General features: G+C 42.3%; 1 long non-coding RNA gene across 1 annotated transcript in view; it reads right to left on the bottom strand.

Moving 5' to 3' along the window:
- The window catches only part of LOC142056333 (uncharacterized), a 141,897-nt gene extending 133,054 nt beyond the window's left edge, over window positions 1-8,843 (bottom strand). Inside the window, exon 1 of the long non-coding RNA XR_012660293.1 lies at window positions 8,724-8,843. This is a non-coding gene — a long non-coding RNA (uncharacterized LOC142056333). The remainder of the gene's footprint in view (window positions 1-8,723) is intronic.
- Window positions 8,844-13,575: the final 4,732 nt, after the last annotated feature.

The raw sequence follows: 13,575 nt of genomic DNA, 5'->3' as shown, positions 1-13,575 counted from the left end.
ACCAAAAGGTGCATCAAGGAAAGAGCTTGGAAAGGCAGCTGGGGAAAGGAAACATTGCCAGTAGGCTGTCAGTAGGAAGACAGTAACTGAGTAAATACTTAGGCTAGCTGGAAAATCTCTAAAAAACCATACAGTTCCTTGCTTTTCAACTACCTCTAACAAATTGTTACCGTAAAGTAAAAAGGTTGTAACATTTCAGCTAGCTCAAATAGGAACAAGATACGTATGTATTCTGGGGGAGATTAATTAGAGAAATTAGAGAAAAATAGTCCATGTGTATCAAACACAAAGTCCCAGATTCCCCAACTCTATATTATATAATGACGTGTGGTTCCCAGAATCAGGCTTTGTACACCTCAATCTTATACTACAATACCAACGTTACCACTCTTCCATAGCGTAACTTTCCCTGGCAAAGAACTGGGCTCTCAGGCTGTAGTTCTACATAACTATGCAGCATAAAATGGGATTACTGCCAGAAAGCAAAAGAAATATTTCCTTCCCTCTCCTCCACCCTCACCTTCTTGTTCCAGCCTCCATTCTGCCCCTTCCCTTGTGGCCAGCCTTTCAGGATCTGAGCTAAAATATAGATAGAGAGAAAGGGATGGGGAGGAAGAGTTCTAAGGACGAATAAGGATGTTCAAACCTTTTAGTCAGACATGCACCAATGACAGGAAAAAGCTGGGAACACACAGCCAAGGTAAAAGCACCAAGGAGACAGTGAGCACATGAAGAATCAAGCAGAAAAGGGCATAAAACTTTCTTTTCTGTGGGTTTTTGTTTTGTTTTGTTTTTTGAAATAAAGACAGCAGTCTGATATTAGGTTGGACTTTCACATCTGTTTGCCCTCTTCCAGGCCTGAATGAGTGCTAGGATCAGATTTTGGATGAATACATAGAATGTTCAATGAAATGTTCTACCCCTGCACAGGTTCCACTTATTTTATCTGGCCTAAGATATCAAAACCCATTCTGAACACTGTGTGGTATGTTCCTTGTCATAAATCACACCCAGACACTTGGAGCAGTAAATCAATACTGTTCCTATCTTCTGCAAAAGGAACAGGAGGTTTACATAACCCACAGAGCAAAAGGGGAAACCTGCCAGCCTGCTCTAAACAGGACTCCCAAACACAAGACTCACAATCCCTGCAAATTTCTTCACTCAATAGAAAAAAAACCCGAATCAAACAACAACAAAAACACCACAACAAAAAACCTAAATAAACAAAAAACCACACACACAACAAAAAACTGCTACTGTTGCTGACACTTTCCCTCTTCACAGAAACTGAATGTTCTTGTTCTTCAAAGAAAAAGATAGGTTGTAGAAAGAAGTAGACCACTGAAGGGGCAAGGCAGAAGCCAGGCACATCCTGCTCCAAAAGGCAAAAAAGGAATAAAATGGGGGGGGGGGGGGGAGGGGGGGGAAGTCACCGATTCTGTCCACCTTCACAGAAGATAAACTAAAAAACTAAAAGTGCTTTTTCTTGGTGTCACAATCACTCTGCAGAAGTCAAGAGAGTGCAATGACGGAATAGGTAAAGCAGCAGGATCGACATTCTCTGAAGTACCCAGTCCTCCAGGAATCTTGCCAGTAAGTTAAATAGAACTGTGTGAATTTGTTTTCCATAAGCTTAAAATAAAAAAGGAAAATACCAACCCAGGTGATATTTAGCAAGACTCAGGCATTTTTAAATTTAATTTCAATTTCATCAAATTGCTTAGGGGGAAAAAAATGCCTTAAAAAAAACATAGAAGCCCAACTGCTTTGACAACATTTTCTAAATGCATTCTTATTATTCTCATTGATCTTTTTTCAATTTTTCTTCACTTTTATTAAAGACCTTCAAATATTAAAAATTGGTCAAAGGATAAGTAAAACAGTTTACTAAAGGGCTCATTTAACCCCACAAATAAGTGAGATTGATTCCAAAATTGACAAAGAGATTAAATATTCATCATTATCCCAACTCCAGCACTGACACACTGACATAACTTTTTTTCTACCTTTCTTCTGCAGAACAGCTAAGAACATTAATCTCTGAATTGTGTTAGCAAGAAGGTGGTTGGTCTCCAACACCAAAAGTACAGAAATAAAAATGTCCTTTACATTTGAAAGGCTCAATCCTAGCAGAAATATCAGCTCTGAGAGCATAGCATGTGAGGGCAGACACAATTCCTGTTTACTTCAGAACAAAGCGTGTAAAGTACCAAGAGGACAGGAAAACCTTTTCATCAAATAGCATGAGCCACACTGGAGTTCGGAAATCAGTTTTCTGGGTTTGGCTCTACCATTCATGCACCCTGGGAATTTGGGCAAGTTCTTCGAATTTCTGTTTGTTTCCATTTTCCCCCACTTTTTAAAAAAAGATGATGCTTTCTTGACAAAACAATTCAAGATGTACAGATAAAAAACACTGCAACAGATATTAGAAGATCTTCTGCGTTTTGCCTAAGATCCAGAGCCTTAAAACCACCTGTAATTCACAGATCAGTGAATTATCCTGAAACATAAAAGTCTTTGGATGAAAACATTTGCATTTAGATACATTTAACCTTACGTTAAAACCAAAAGATGAATAATACTTCAATGCTCCTGTCATACTTATTAGCTCTGCTCAAGGTGAGAAAAATCTCTTGGGATCAGCTGTACCAGGCATTCTTCCCCTTCTCCCATTCACTATTTTTTCCCTTCTTAAACTGCAGGAGTTCCGTTCCAACACTATTTTTTCATACTAGGTTTTTTCCCTCCTGGCATAAAAATCAGAATGCAGCAAAGACATAAGGGACAAAGGACAAAAGAAATAAAACTGACTAGTAAATTAACTGTACACAGAGTGAAAGACAGGCAAAACTGGTTGGTCAGAGATATATTCTGACCTATTCTGCCACAAGCCTCTACATCAGAGGGTCATGATGACTGGGGCTGAGTCTGGCTGGAGGCCTGTAACTAGCGGTGTTCCCCAGGGGTCTGTGCTGGGTCCAGTCCTGGTCAACATATTCATCAATGACCTGGATGATGGGACAGAGTGTAACCTCAGCAAGTTCACTGATGATACCAAGCTGGGAGGAGTGGCTGATACACCGCAAGGCTGTGCTGCCATCCAGCGAGACCTGGACAGGCTGGAGAGCTGGGCTGAGGGGAACTGAATGAAATTCAACAAGAGCAAGTGCAAGGTCCTGCACCTGGGGAGGAACAACCCCATGCACCAGCACAGGCTGGGGGCTGAACTACTGGAAAGTGACTCTGTTGGGAAGGACCTGGGAGTGCTGGTGGACCACAAGCTGACCATGAGCCAGCACTGTGCCCTTGTGGCCAAGAAGGCCAATGGCATCCTGGGCTGCATTAAAAGGAGTGTGGCCAGCAGGTCGAGGGAGGTTCTCCTCCCTTTCTACTCTGCCCTGGTGAGACCACATCTGGAGTACTGTGTCCAGTTTTGGACCCCCCAGTTTAAGAAGGACATGGAACTCCTTGAGCAAGTCCAGCAGAGAGCTACCAAGATGATCAGGGGACTGGAGCATCTCCCATATGAGGAAAGGCTGAGAGATTTGAGTTTGTTCAGCATGGAGAAGACTGAGGGGAGATTTCATCAATACCTATAAATATCTAAGGGGTGGGGGTCAGGATGACGGGACCAGGCTCTTTTCAATAGTGCCCAATGACAGGCCAAGGGGCAATGGGCACATGTTGGAACACAGGAAGTTCCACCTCAATATGAGAGAACAACTTCTTTCCTGTGAGGGTGATGGAGCAGTGGCACAGGCTGCCCAGGGAGGTTGTGGAGTCTCCTTCCCTGGAGACATTCAAAACCCACCTGGATGCATTCCTGTGCCCCCTGCTCTAGGTGTGCCTGTTCAAGCAGGGGGGTTGGACAAGATGATCTCCAGAGGTCCCTTCCAACCCCTACCCTTCAGTGATCATTTTAACCCAAAGTTTCTCTGCCAGAGCTCAGACTAATTGTTGCTTCTATTTGTAATCACAGAATTATTTAGGTTGGAAGGGACCTCCTGAGAGCATCTAGACCCACTGCTCAGGCAGGGTCAGCTACAGCACGTTGCTCAGGGAGATGTCCAGCCAAGTTTTGAATATCAACAAGGCTGGAGACTCCACAATCCTTCTGGGCAACCTTTTCCAGTGTTTGACCACCCATACAGTAGAAAAGTGTATTCTTGTGCCACTTGGCCTATCACTGGGCACCACTGAGAAGAGTCTGGCTCCCTCATCTGTATTCCTTCCCATCAGGTATTTATATACCTTGATGAGATTCCCCCAAGCTTTCTGTTCCCAAGGCTAAACAGTCCCAGCTTTCTCAGGTTCTCTCATAGTAGAGATGCTCCAGTCCCTTAAACATCTTCAGAATTCTTGCTGGACTCACTCCAGTAAGTCTGTATCTTTCTTATCTTGGGGAGCCTAGAACTGGACACTGCACTCCAGATGTGGCCTCACCAGTGCTGAGTAGGTGGGAAGGATCACCTCTCTTGACCTGCTGGCAAGTCTTTCTAACACAGCTCAGGATGCCATTGGCCTTCTTTGCCCCAGGGATGCATTCCTGGCTATCAGCCTGCCATCTATCAGGGCTCCAAGGTCCTTTTCTGGAGAACTGCTTTGCAGCTAGTCAGCCCTCAGCATGTACTGGTGCTTGGGGTTGTTCCTCCTGAGATGCTGAACTTCACAAGACCCCTCTCAGCCCATTTCACCAGCCTACTGAGGTTCATCTGAATACACCAGGTGGTTGTGGTGTCATCAACCGCTCCCCCCAGTTTTGTATAATCTGCTAATTTGGAAGGGGTGTGAGTTGTCCCATCATCCAGGTCATTAACAAAGATGTTAAACAACCTTTACCCCCATATACATCCAAGGTATGCTACTGGTGACTTGCCTCAAAATAGACTTTACACTGCTGATTGGAATCCTCTGTTCAGCCTGTTTTCCACCTTACTGCCCATTTATTCAACCTGTACTTTGTCAGCTTGTCTGTGAGGACATTATGGGTTCAGAGTCAAAAGTCTTACTAAAGTCAAGGTAAATAACCACCACTGCTCTCCCCTTGTCAGTCAAGCTAGTCACCTCATTGTTGAAAGCTATCAGATTGGTTAAGCATAATTCCTCCAGGATTAGTTGCTCAATCCTTACTATGGATTGAGATGAGGCTGACTGGCCTATAGTTCTCCAAATCTTCCTTAGAATCATAGAATCGTGAAGGTTGGAAAAGACCCTTAAGATCATCGAGTCCAACTGCTAACCTATCACTTCCAAGTCCACCACTAAACCATATCCTCAAGCACCATGTCTATCTATCTTTTCCTTCTTGAAGACTGGAAAAGAGTGAATGTCACTCTGGTCTTCGGGGACCTTTCACAGACAATGGAGACTAGCCTTGTTATGACATCAGTCAGCTCCCTCCACACTCGTGGGTGCAGCCCATCAGGCCCCATGGATTTACAAACGCCTGGTTTGTTGATCCCTAACCCGGCCCTCCTCTACCAAGTCCTCCTTGTTCCAGACTTCCCCTCTGGTCTCAGGGAACTGGAATTACTGAAGGCCAGTCCTACCAGCAAGGACTAAGTCAAAGGCGGCATTAAATACCTCGGCTTTTTCCCTGTCATATGTCACCAGGTCTCCTGCCCCATTCAGCAGTGGACTCAAGTTTTCCCTCATCTTTTGCTGTTTACATGCTTCTAGAATCCCTTTCTGTTGTCCTTTCTATTCCTTGCAGGATTCAACATGGCAACCTTGGTTTTCCATCCCCATCCCTGCATGATCAGACAGCATCTTTATACTCCTCCTGGGACACCTGCCCCTGCTTTCACCTCTTGTACACTAACATATTATGTCCGAGTTAATTTAGGATTTTCTTGCTTAACCACACAGGTCTTCTGCTGCCTTTGGTTGTTTTCCTACTTGTCAGAAAGACCTTTCTCAAGCTTGGGGGAGGTGATCCTTGAATATTTATCAGCTCTCCTGGACCCTTCTTCTCTCCAGGTTCATATCCCATGGTTTTGTTCTAAGTAGATCTCTGAAGAGGTTTAAAGTCTACTCCCCTGAAATCCAGGGTTGTAGTTCTGGTTTTTGCCCTGCTCCCTCTTAGGATCTTGCACTCCATCTCACAGTCACTGCAGCCAAGGCAGCCCCTGACTTTCACATCCCCAAACAGCTCTTCCCTGTTTGTAAGCATCAGGTTCAGCAAAGCATGTTTCTTTGTTGGCTTCTTAATCAACTGGGTCAAGAAATTGTCATCAATGCACACAACAAATCTCCCAGATTACTTGTGCCCTGCTGTGTTGTCCCTCCAGCAGATAATCGGGGATTTAAAGTCCTGCATGAGGACCAGGGCCTGTGAATGTGAGGATTCTTCCATGTTTTTGAAGAAGGCCTCAACTAATTCTTCCCGATCAGGAGTGCTACAGTGGGCATCTGCTATGACAACATACATATTGGTCAGCCTGCTAACCTTGACTGATTCCTGACCCACCCCAAGGCAGAACTCCATGCATTCCAGCTGCTCTCTCACATTAAGGACAACTCCTCCTCCTTGCATTTTCAGACTGTCTCCCCTAAGGAGCCTGTATCCATGTATTGCAGCACTCCAGCTGTGTGAGCTATCCCAGCGTGTCCCAATGAGGTCATAGTCCTGTAACCACACACAGATTTCTAATTCCTCCTGTTTGCTCCCCATGCTGAGTTTTTTTTTGTGTAGAGGCATTTCAGAGAGGCACCCAAGCATGCCAATTCTCCAGAACGAGCATGAGCTTACCCCAGAAGGCTGTTCCACAGGCATTTTCTTCTTTACATGCCTATGCTTGAAGTGACTGCATTTCAGCCTATTTTGTTTTCTTGCTATGTCTCTTCTGTTCCCATCACCCCAGGCTCTTGGCTTGCCTACCCCATCCACAACTTCCTCACTTGTTTGCTTAGGAATCTCTCCCTCCCCCATCATTTCTAGGGTTTGATGGTACATAAAGCATGCCTGGTAGTTTCATGGACATAAATATTGAAGGGACAATCAGTTGTGCCTCTGGAGTTAAAAGGACAGATGAGCAACCAACATTTTACAGTGTGTGAACTATAATACCATGTAAGCAAATGGATAATGCTACCATATCACTGTGGCACACTAATGGCAACATTTGTACAAGTGATTCCACCAGCTCCAGGAATCCATGAAAGAGATCTTCAGCCTGAGCCTAACGCTGCAGTATTGTACTGCAGCAGTTCAGCTATCACTACTAACCCTTCCTGCAGTAGTGCAACCAACTGTTTTGGGTGATATCGACATCTAGACAAATGTTTGTTTTAGGAATTGTGCTTGTTTGCTGATGCAGCAAATGAGAATACTTGGAACTGCAACCTACTTTCCCATACTGCTGAATATCCGTGTACAGGATATTGGTGATGCATCTCTATTCCTGCTGGTGCAGATGTAAGCTGTATAGACAATCGTCAGAAGCTTGATGGCAAGCTTACATATCTTTAAAAAGCTGTATCATAAAAGGCATTGAGAAACAATCTATAGAGAAAACATAGACACACAAGTTAACTCTATTTCCCTTCACAGGTCTCAGAAAATATAATAAGAAAAACAGTCTGCTTGTTCCATAATATTTAACTGAATGTTTGTAAAAGCTTTATGCAACAGAAGGGAAGAAATGACACAGTAAAAGAAACAATTATGAGAATATACAACACTGACTCATTGGTGGGCAACAGTTCTACTTAGGAAAAGGGGGTAGAAGTACTGAGGAGAAACATTTTGAAAAGAGGAAAAGGGGAACAAAATGAGAAAAAACTGTGGTGGGAGACAGAGGAAAGGAGCAAGGATAACTCAGCAGCAGCACAGACTATTTTCTATGGCTGTGGTCTGCTGAGGTCTTACACCTCACCTTCTAAAACACCTTTGTTATAGCTATTTCCTTTTCTCCTATGGCTCAATGATGACAGTTGCAGAGCACTGCTAAGGCAGCATCTACACCAAAATACCTGATTATCTTTTTTTTTTCCTTCGGGGGGGAGGGGTGGGGGGTGAGGGGCGGGGATGCAGCTCAGAGATTTTCACCCTAGTAGACAACAACAGCATACCCCTTTTTAAATTGAGTACTGCTTGCCTGTAGCTTAAGTATTCATAATTCTTTCCTCATTTCCCCCTTCTGTTTACATTATTAAAGATGCTCAGAGTTTCACAGCATCAATCCCACTGGCAAAGTGATTTTTCTGGGGTCTCATTCCTGGGTGCACAGAGCATACAATCTTCCACTGAAAATTTTTCTGACCATCAGCTACAGCATACCAACATCCATTATGACTAATTTGTCTGTTTGTATCAGTACTGTAATCAAGGTTAAACTAGCTCATGGTTTTACTACTGTTATTGCCAATCCAGCCAGCAGTCTGGAGTACTATCTTCCATCACGGGAGTATGTCTGCCTCTAATCTGTTACCAGAAATTACTAATAATTGAATGCTTAGCACTTTCTTTCAAGATGCGTTATTGAATGCTGATCACCCTCAGGCTTTCCTCAGACTGCTCATCACCCTCCCTGCCTCCTTCCTACCATCTCCCTTGATGGAAGGTATATATCTTCCTCAGAACTATTGACACAACTGTACCTCGAGACACTTCCTAACCCAAATAATTATGGAACAGCCATGTTATCTTGGACCTACTGTAAAAGAGATTTTCTATTCTGAATCATTTTGACAGAATAACATTAAAGAACATTTACCTGTTCAGTCATGGAAGCCAGTCAGACAGGACTGAATCTTCTTAACCTGCCCCAAATTCAGTAAGAACATCACGTCTAACTGCAGTCTCACTAGCACCAGTAACCTCTACATGAATTCATCCTTGCCATCTGCAAGACAAGATGAAAAAAAGACTTTTCTAGCAGGTATTTTTAAATGACGGACAAAGGGGGTATAACTCCTCCATCCCTTTTAAAGGACCGGGTTCCCAGTGAAACCAGTACAGTTCCCACAGAACTGATGAACTATGCTCTGTATAGCAAGCCTAACTCAGCTTCTGATTTGCATATCTAGATTTAGTATGAGTACTCTCCATAACCTATATTTTAGCAGCAGCATGATTTCACCTTTAAACTCAAGATTAAGACAGTAACTGCTGGCGTACTGGGTGTACGTATCAAGGTGTTAGAAACAGGAGGGAACTGCAGGGGTACTCTCTGTGAGAAGAAACCAGGCGCTGCCCCATGCCTGACACAACAGGTTCCAGATGGCTCTACAGAAGGTCCACTGCAGGACACAGCTGAGCCCATTAACAAAGCTGGTGGCACCTCTAGTGAAAACATATAAAAGAAAGGGCAAAAATGCCAGATGAGCAGAGGAATGGTGGGAGTGGCAGGCAGGGATAGGAGAAGAAGAAGAGGGAAAAAAAAAAAAAGGTGAGAAACCAGCAGTATGAACATGAGTGTCAAAGGAAGAAGGGGGCGAGCTGCTGCAGGTGCTAGAATAGATATTCCCCTGCAGCCCATAGAAGACACCCCATGACAGAGCAGGTAGATATTTCCCCAGAGGACACTGGAGCAGGCTCCTGGCAGGAACTATGGCTCATGAAGGACCCACACCAGAGCAGAGGGAGAAGAACTGTCACAGAGTGACTGCAACCCTCTGTTCTCCGTCCCTTGCACCTGATGGAGAAGGTGGAGGGGAAAACTGTTCTAATTTTTGTCTTTGTTTCTCACTATCCAAATCTATTTTAATTGGCAATAAATTAAATCAATCTTCCCCAAGTCAAGCGTGCTTTGCCTTTGACAGCATGAGTATTTCCATCCTATTTTCTTCCCGTGTCCTGCTAAGGAGGGGAACAGAGAGCACCTGGGTGGGCAGCTGGCTAAGGCCAACCTACCACTGAACTGAGACTGGCATGGAAAACATGATGACAATGATATCAGAATTTGTAATTCATACCAACAAAACAGAACATTTGCCATAGAGCTTAACCTTGGTTCTATGCATTCAAAGCTATTAAGGAGCATATACAATATTTTTCATTGCAACTGTGCTGCAGATCTACTGTTTCATAGAGCGAAATTCAAACCTTGCTTTTTAGTGGGAAGTACTTGCTTGGATAGCCTCATGAACCCCACTTCAGTGGAAAGCAATTTTGAAAATTCTCATTTGAAGGAAATCTATTCCTGGAAAAATCTTAAGGTTCACTTCTCTTCTGGTCAAAGAAACCAAAAGCTTAAAAGTCACCAACATGACTAAGACCCACTCTGAGGCATGAACCTTTTTCAGCAAAGAATTTATATATTTTTAAAAAAATTATATTCCAAAGTCTCTGCTGCAATGGCAAGTGCAAAGAAAACAAAACACATGAGGCTTGGCTGTTACTTCAATAAGTATGTATTCTGCTGTCAGTTATGCTGCTTTAAAACCAGATTAATCCAGTGGACCAATGTTTCCTGGCACATATTGGTACAACACGGATGATGGGAAGAGAAAAAAAAAAAAAAATGCAGAGAGATGACCAAACAGTATCATATGACTTAATGCCAATTCTGTCTTTCCTGCACTTAATAAAATTAAGAGATTATAATTTTTATATCAGCTAGCAGAAATCTAACTACACAAATTGTATTAGCCAGTTTTGCTAATACAGAGCTCCTTACAGAGTTTTTTTGACATACACAATGAAAGATATTGAAGGTCCTTTATTCTATAGGAAGCAGCTCTGCCAGCTGTACTATAGGAGGGAAACCCTTTCCTGAGTATTCCAGAACGAGGTAGTCTAAGCCTGCTGGTTCTAGAGTTACCTATTATTTATTCCACTTGAATTTCAGGAGGGAAGCGAAACACACACACACAAAAAAAAAAAACTGCAAACAAACAAAACAAAACAAACAAAACTGCACACTAAACAAACCAAAAACAAAACCCCAACCAAATCTAAAAAATGACCAGAAAACCCCTAAAGTTACTGTCCTCTTCCACGTCCTTTTTAAGAGGATGAAGCATATGTGACAGTTTTACTATTGCTTCCTTTAAATCTAATGTAGTTACACATTTTAAGTTGCATCAACCTTGATTTAAAGAGGGATTATGTCAAGATTTCTTTTCACATTTTGAGTTTTACATGTAGCCATCTCTATGAAGCCAATTAACACAAAACAGACTTTCAGGGAAGAAAGCTCAATTTTATGCTTAGAAAATTCTTTGAGGTTCACCCAGTATTTTGTGGCACAGTTCTCTATTTTTCATCTGAGACCGAATATATCCTAGAAGGGTGCAAAAAAAACCCCCCACCCCATTTAGATCCTCCTTCTCCTGAGTAGAAAAAATTTTTTTATGGTTTAGTCCTACCCTGGAAGGTTTACCTTTTACAGATGTTAAAATGTAGGGAAAAGAAGGGCCGCTCCCTTTCTTCCTCACTCACACACACTGGGGCGGGGGGGGGGGGGGGGTGGGTGGAATCTATTCCTCCCCTCTGTTCCCCGAAGGGTGTGAATAAGTAAAAAGTCCAATAATAGGAAAGAGCAGAATTTATTGAAGAGATCTAATGAAAATGAAGAGACTGCTAAGAGGGTCAAAGGTTACGTGCAGAGCAACCCTTAAAAAGAACAGGTATTAAAATCTTCAGATCTTAATCCAACCTGTGACCCTAGTCACCAGTTAAAATATCAAAAGATATTGCAACATTAACCACCAGAGATTTTAAGACAGTTCAAACAGACTGTGCAAGTCTAATTAAATCTGCCTCCAAATCTGTCACCCACTACAGAAAAATGAGATGGGAAAATCCATCATGACTCAAAACTAAGAGGTAGGTGGGATGAGAATACTGACACTGGCATTTATTATGGAGGAAGATTATAATAATTAGCCTCAGCAAACAATCATCTCTCAATGTGTATAGGGATGAGCTTTTAATTTTCAGCATGTTAAACTTTTAATGTTGTCCTGGTTTCAGCTGGGAGAGAGTTAACCTTCTTCCTAGCAGCTGGTACAGTGCTGTGTTTTGGATTTAGGATGAGAATAATGTTGATAACACACTGATGTTTTAGTAGTTGCTGAGCAGCGCTTACACAAGCCAAGGTCTTTTCAACTTCCCATGCTCTGACAGGGGCAAAAGAAGCTGGGAGGGGACACAGCTGGGACAGCTGACCCCAACTGGCCACAGGGATATTCCATACCATATGACATCATGCTCAGTGTATAAGCTGGAGGGAGTTGGCTGGGAGGCAGGGGCTGCTGCTCAAGGACTGGCTGCACATCAGTCAGCAGGTGGTGAGCAACTGCATTGAGCATCACTTGCTTTGTATATTCTTATTATGACTATTATTTTACTTTATTTTATTTACTTTATTTACTTTATTTCATTGAGCTGTTCTTGTCTCAGCCCACGAGTTTTCTCACTTTTACTCCTGTGATTCTCTCCCCCCTCACACCAGGGGGGAGCGACCCACCGAGTGGCTGTATGGTGCCTAGTTGCTGGCTAGGGTTAAATCACAAGAAATGCCAAGGAACACTCTTAGCCTGAAAAGTATTTCATGCCTATTTTATTTCAAGAAGTTCCACCAGGCAAATGAGTGTGTGTTTGCACTCTAGCACACAGGTGCGTTCTAGTTGGCTTTTTAAAGTAAAGGTCTTAAGCTGTTTCTAAAAAAAAAAAAAGAAAGGAGCACTAACAAAGAACTAGTTATCTTGAACAGAAGCAAACACCTTTGTTTAAAGTTACATGTTACCGTTCCTAATCTAGGCAAGGGATACAACTTTTCAATTTCTTTACTCATGATTCATTCTAAGAAAGGTTATTAAAGCAAGAACATTACCGGCGTAATTAGACACCAGTGTATTAAATTGGGCCAGTCAGTAGTTTTCAGAATTCAGAACGGTAATGCCAGCAGAAGTACCTGCTTCGATAGTATGCACTGCGCTTAGCCACAATCTGATCAGCAAGCCTCCAACATGATAAGCAGAACACTTACACTATATTACAGAAAGCACCACAATCCTACACAGTTCACACAGATACTGTAGAAATACTGACCTTCAGAAACAGAAAGAAAATAAGATGCAAGTCATACTATCCTTCCTCCCAACCAATGTTCCTAGATATATATACATATATTTTTTACATTAATCTCTTCTCTTACATAGCTATTTTCATGCTAGCTTTGCAGTACTGGAATACTGTTGATGTAATATCCAGTGTACCTCTGATCTACTTAATGTGTGACACACAATTTTCCAAGATTACCTCATTTTGGACATACTAGGTATTTCAGTCTTGGCTTTGCACTTCTCTAATGTAAAATAATAATGTGTGCATTTCCATTTGGGAGTATAAAGTTGTTAGCAGCTACACTTCACCATTCAGATGGAAAAACATAATATCATGAATAACTGAAACTGGATGAGTTGCTCCAAAAGGCTCTAAAAGTTAGAATGAATGTGTTACAGAACGAATTTTACAACAAAGCCAGTTTTCGAACTACAACATTTTCTCCTGAAACTTTTATTTCTTTGATATGAGAAAATTATTCAAAAAATTACTCCTCTAAAAGTATGTTATATTTTAAAAAATTAAAAAACCAACCAAGAACACACTGGCACTTA

Source organism: Phalacrocorax aristotelis, chromosome 4, assembly GCF_949628215.1.
Source record: "Phalacrocorax aristotelis chromosome 4, bGulAri2.1, whole genome shotgun sequence".
Classification (NCBI taxonomy): Eukaryota; Metazoa; Chordata; class Aves; order Suliformes; family Phalacrocoracidae; genus Phalacrocorax; species Phalacrocorax aristotelis.
Note: the sequence above shows the minus strand (reverse complement) of the source record. Positions and strands in the feature narration are given on the sequence as shown.